This window comes from Triticum aestivum, chromosome 3A, assembly GCF_018294505.1.
Source record: "Triticum aestivum cultivar Chinese Spring chromosome 3A, IWGSC CS RefSeq v2.1, whole genome shotgun sequence".
NCBI lineage: Eukaryota > Viridiplantae > Streptophyta > Magnoliopsida > Poales > Poaceae > Triticum > Triticum aestivum.
The window spans coordinates 37,943,967-37,949,805 of NC_057800.1; positions in this window are offsets into that span (position 1 = coordinate 37,943,967).

Below are 5,839 nucleotides of genomic sequence, written 5' to 3' on the forward strand. Positions count from 1 at the left end.
GTGAGTGGTGCACCACACACGGAGAAGCCTTCTTCTTGACCGCCGTCCTGTTCGACAGCTGCGCCACCTGATCCTAGGCCACCTCCTCTTCTTCCACCTTCACTTTGTCAGGGAGGATGGGTAGGAGCTCGACATCGATGGGCATTGTCTTGCCACCCTCGACGCCGACCGGCGCTACCATCTGCATGGCGTACTCCTCGCCCTCCTCATGGTCATTAGGGATGATCAGTACCTCCTCCATGTCGTTAGAGCCCAACGGCAGGACTGTATTCGGCACGTGGCGGCCTGGTAGTTCGGGCTGATGGGCGCAGGGAGAGCGTGCTAGAACTGGCTGCAGCGTCATGGTGGTGGAGCGGTACATCCATAAACTTGCATGCTGAACAGGGGAGTCGCTCAGCGTGGCCTCTCGCATTGCCCACACGAGGAGGAGAGCCGGCGGGACGCCGCAGCCATAGGGGAAGGCGCACTTCTTCTCGGCGTCGGTGAGGACTTTGACGAGGCCACGCACGTGGTTGACCAACATCTCCGTGCCGGGGAACCAGCCACACACCTCCGTCAACTGCGCGCGCCACCCCTCATCATCGCCCGCGAGCTCCACAAACGCTCTCTGCCAGCCGAGGCTTCTCTCCATGGAGGCGGCTGCAGCGGTCGCCGGCGAGGGTTTTCTCGGTCTACTTTAGGTGGGGATAAGAGGGGAGTTCGAACCGGCGCCCGTGGGAGGTGGGTGAGTGCATGGTGGGGAGGAGAGTGGTACAGTTACTTATTTAATGGCATTTAGGACGTGGCGAGGGGAAATGTACAATATTCTTTCTACCTCCCGCCCCGGTCATAACACAGTAAAGAATCTTTTTGATTTTTGTTTTGAGGGAAAGATCTTACTTTATTTAAACAAAGTCTCGGATCTCGTCTACTAATATACTAAGGATACAATCAGGGGGCGAAAGCCTCCAAACCAAAGAAACAGAATCCCCTACAGCTACCTTAGCATGAGCCGCCCAATTAACACAGTAAATAATTGAAGCAAGTGTTCTAGTCTTCTTCCTTCTCCACTTTTCTGCACATGATAAAAGACAAGGTAAGTTAATGACTGATAAAAAAATCAATATTCCACAATGCATACAAACACTTACTTCTGATTTAGCTTGCATTTCTTGCTACGTCTAGTCTGTCCTAGCAATTTGCAAGCGCCGCACCGGGTTTTCAACTCATCAAAAGAGAGTGGTCTACCATTTTTCGAGACAGGGTGGCTTTCATCTACCTTTGTTGCACCTTTGCTTGACACTTTCATAGGATCTTTAACCGCAATCATGTTGCCTTCACCATCGTCCACATATTCAACTGCACACTTACTGATGTCATTTGTTTGCTTGATCAAATTTTCCTGTAGCAGATCATACTCATGACTCTTAGCTATCACAGCCTTCAAACTCTCCTGTAACTGATCCCACAAAGAATGGTGTTTGCATGCCGCACGCATAGCTTTTGACGCTAACACACTGACCTGGCTATATTTCATTCTTACCCGGGCCCCAGTCCAACCAAATCCCAACAGATCGCTTGTGGGCCTTGCGGGCAGTCCCAACCTTGCTTCTTTCGTGAATCGAACAAGAACTAAACACTTTGGTATTTCAGATATGTTCAAGTGCTTCAGTACATGGAATATGTGCTTGCAAGGTAGACCCTTTCGAATCATTCTTCTACAACTGCAACTTATAGTTTCTGCAGAATTTTCTGGTGTATACTCCACCCAAAAATGGTGCTTCCGGTTATTCTTCCAGGACACGATGTACTGCTGTGATCCGTCTCCCAGCTTAATTTCTACAATCTCCATGCTGGCAATTTTTCTAAGATCATGTTGCAACACATAGAAGTTTGCTGGAGTGAAGATGTGAGAAGCAGCTGTCTCAAGTTCCCTCGAGCTAGTAACTGGAACCGGTGAGCTCTGTGAGGCTGTGCAGTCATCTCGCGCCTCGTTTTCACGGATATGCACAACGGCCTTCTCATAGTGCAAAATCATATCAACCAGGGTCATTTCACCGTCTAGGTGGAGGTGAAGGCATGTGTTCAGACATTCACTCCGCTGGTTGCTTTTCATGCCAAGCCAAAACCCCTCTCTTAATAAGCCGCGGCACACAGTATCCTCTTATTATACATCCGTCTCAACCATGTTATAGTTTTTTCCAACTGCCATCTTTTGGAAAATGCGTGCCATCTCTCCTCAAACATGGCCGTGGACGTGCTGTAGTACAGAAGAGTTCGGAACTCCTTCAAGGACTTGTGACTGAGGTGAATCTTCATATTTTTCTCTATGTGCCACATACATATACGGTGCCGCACGTCTGGCAAGACTACGTGAATTGCCTTGATCATTGCAACATCGGCGTCTATGATAACACTCTTAGGCATCTTTCGACACATGGACCTCAAAAAAGTCTGCAGAAGCCACACGTATGTCTCCTCGGTCTCGTCCGAAACTATGGCATAACCAAAAACAGTGGTCTTCCGGTGATTGCTAAGACCAACAAAAGGTATGAATGGCATACCATAGCAGTTCATCTTGTACGTGCTGTCAAATACAAGCACGTCGCCGAAGTCCTCATAGTCATGACGAGACTGGGAGTCGCACCAGAACATCCTATTCAAATGTCCTTCCTTATCTAGCTTGTACTCGAAAAAGAAGCTAGGATCCCTCTGTTTCGCACTGGCCATGATGCCTATGGCTGTGGCAGCATCACCTTTTGAAAGCAGCTTCCTCTTCTCCTTGGCGCAAAGGTTGTATATTTCACGCCTGGTAAAACCAACTCCGCCGTACCATACATGTTTGCTGATGAAGGAATCCATCATGTCATGAATTCTAACCCCTGCAGCTCCCATGGACATTATCTCATGCTTCTAGTACTCTTTGATTTTTCTGTGTGACCAAGGAAAAGGTACCTCATCCGGTCCTGCCAACATATGGCTATGCTTGTCCTCAAAACTTTCAACATACCAAACCCCACGCTTTTGTTCAAGCTTGATGGTCAGGTGCGCTTTGAAAAAGCAGCGTGTCTCGGCTCTGAGCCTATGGCTGTGTCCTTCCTCGGTTCGCAACTTGTTGTCACGTTTCCCTTGTGTGGAAAAAACAAACCACCTATAACGCATACGACATGACTCAGTTTTGCTATACCTGACCTTATTCTTTCTAATGCTGAAACCATTAGGTCTAGCATAGCTGTTGTAGAAATCATATGCAGCATCGTGAGACGTAAAGGTCATTTCTATTATCTGCATGAACATATCCCTCTTATCATCTGCACTGGCAGTATCTTGGACATTCTTTGCCCCATCATCTTGTGTCACCTACACAATCAAACCACAGCCATGAAAATAGTTTTCTTTGGTTTAACATTACTTACTTACATAGAGTATTGATTACACACATACCTCACTTATGATGACCAACGACTAGAACTCCCTAGAATCAGGTGCATCTAATGATTCGTCATTAAGGCCTGTGTCCGCGTCGGATTCACCATAATAGTCATACGCATTATGACATTCGGAAATGAACTGAAAAATACAACACAAATACAAAATTACTTATCATATAATATTCCAGAACAAATTCAATATGCATTCCAAAACAATTTTTCACTTACGTACCTGACTAATGTAATCTTCATTCGAGAGCTCCGAGTTGTTATCCTGATCATCATCAAGCTTATCGATCTATAAATTTTCAACACAAAGATTTAATGTTGTCGGATGCCACCAAAAAATTACAACAAGACAATGAGACTCACATTAAAATCGTCCCATTCGTTCCCATTCTCTGGCCGATCTTCACGATCTGAATTTTCATCATCTGACCAATCTTCTATCCAGTCTTTCATCTGTTCTCCAAACTCCATGTCTACCATGATATCAGTTAACTCCTCGTCCGCCATTTTCTACAACCAATAATATGTATCATCACATGTGTAAACATTATCAATGATGAAATATATAACACATAGCACATGATCATGGATGTTATGTAAACAACCGCAACCGAGGTAGTTCGGATCTGCCAAACTTAGTAAGGAAGATGGCCACGGCACCCATCATGATCACTTTCAATCGCGAGGAACTGCACGATCTCAAAACCTAGCTTGATCTGTGATTACCTCTGCCGTCGGATACCTAGGTTAGCCGCCACATCAAATAACAATAACGGTGGTGCACACAGCCGACGGCAGCCGACGCTACGTGAACCGAGATCACGAGGAGCTGCACTACCGGAAAAAGATCCACGATCGCATGAGCCGCCGGGTAGCTCGGTTACCCGCCCCGCTAGGTTAACCACTACCACTGGCGGCGGCAGTTTGTTTGATGTTGCCGCAAGCGAGACTAGAGTGGGGACGCGGGATGTGGTACCTGTGCGAGCCCTGCTCCGGTGCTCGACGTTGTCGCGCCCACTGTCCGACGAGATAGCCGCCGCTGGAGATCTACTACGTGACTTATGGACTGTGTCAATGCTCGCGAGATTGATGGAGCTGCATGAATGATTGGATTCGGCAGGTCTTACATGGACGAGGGGTCGTGTGATGTTTTTTTTCGGACCAGGGTACTATACATATACGGTCTGGGTTATACAGGGCTAGACAGGGCTTGGATCTGGGCTACGGCGGGCCAGGAAAAAAACAAACTCACGGGGACAAAAATACCCCTCCAAAATTAGGTTAGGGGGAAGCACCAAAGCTGGGCTCCTGCCTGAATCGGCCTAACTCCGCCTTCCGCATGTGGGTGCAGCGCGGCCTCTGGTAGTGTAGTGCGTGGCGATCCACACCGCTAGCTACTTCAGTTATTGCCCACCCTGCTGCCTGGTGCATGGCATGCCGTCGGCAAAGGGTGTGTGAATCAAGGTCGTGATCAGGAAGCCACACATTTAGCAACTTGCACATCAACTATGAGAGTACAAATCTAGTTAGCTACAACCATAGTCCTTCAAGTGAAAATATGAAAATACACATCAAACCATTGCAATCCCAACTCCTGTCTCTGAGCATAAGGGCAAGAATTGTAAGAAGGGACAAATTTTCGGTCACTCATGTGAGGCCTTATCCCCATTAGAAGCTAAAGCATGCTCGAAAAAGGTAACCATGGTCAGATATAGGTAAGAAACAAAATTCATGCCAAGTTTTTATGATAAGAATGATGTGGCCTTTTTTATTTTGTTCCTAGGGGGCTCCCAGTTCTGTGTCGTGGCACCCAGCAACCATGAATCATGTTTGCACGAAAAATTCCATCATGCTGACTTGTAAACAGAGTAACAAGAGCACAACTGAAGCAAAGAAGATCAAAAGATGTAACAATAGATCAGCATTATAAACAAAAAATAAGGATGAATAAATAAAAGAACTCTTTCCCCTAAATCTAACATAGCAGAGTATGTAGGTCTAGCTACTAAAATTACTACACATGTAATGTAGTTTGTTTAACACAATTTCTTACAAACCCAACTAGGATTTATATTGTAATACTAAGAGTGAACGCCCAAAGAGCTACATACTGTATAGATTTAAGTGAATGTCTTCCATAAATGAGTAGGTTTAGTACAAAACCAACATAAGGCAAACTGCCATTGTTCTATCCTTACCAATTGCGGTGAATTAGTAAGAAAACTGAAATATATTTTGGCATCCCCAAAGAAGTTGTTTTTTTCAAAGAACGAATTATCTGGACCGAATTCTTTTGTCATCCACAAGGAGGTTGCTCTGCTCACAAAAACAAACAAAAAGAAATGAAACACCGCAATAATTAACCAAACAAAGTAGAAAGAAAGTTAGAAAGTGGAGATGATTTTACCCAAACAGGGGAT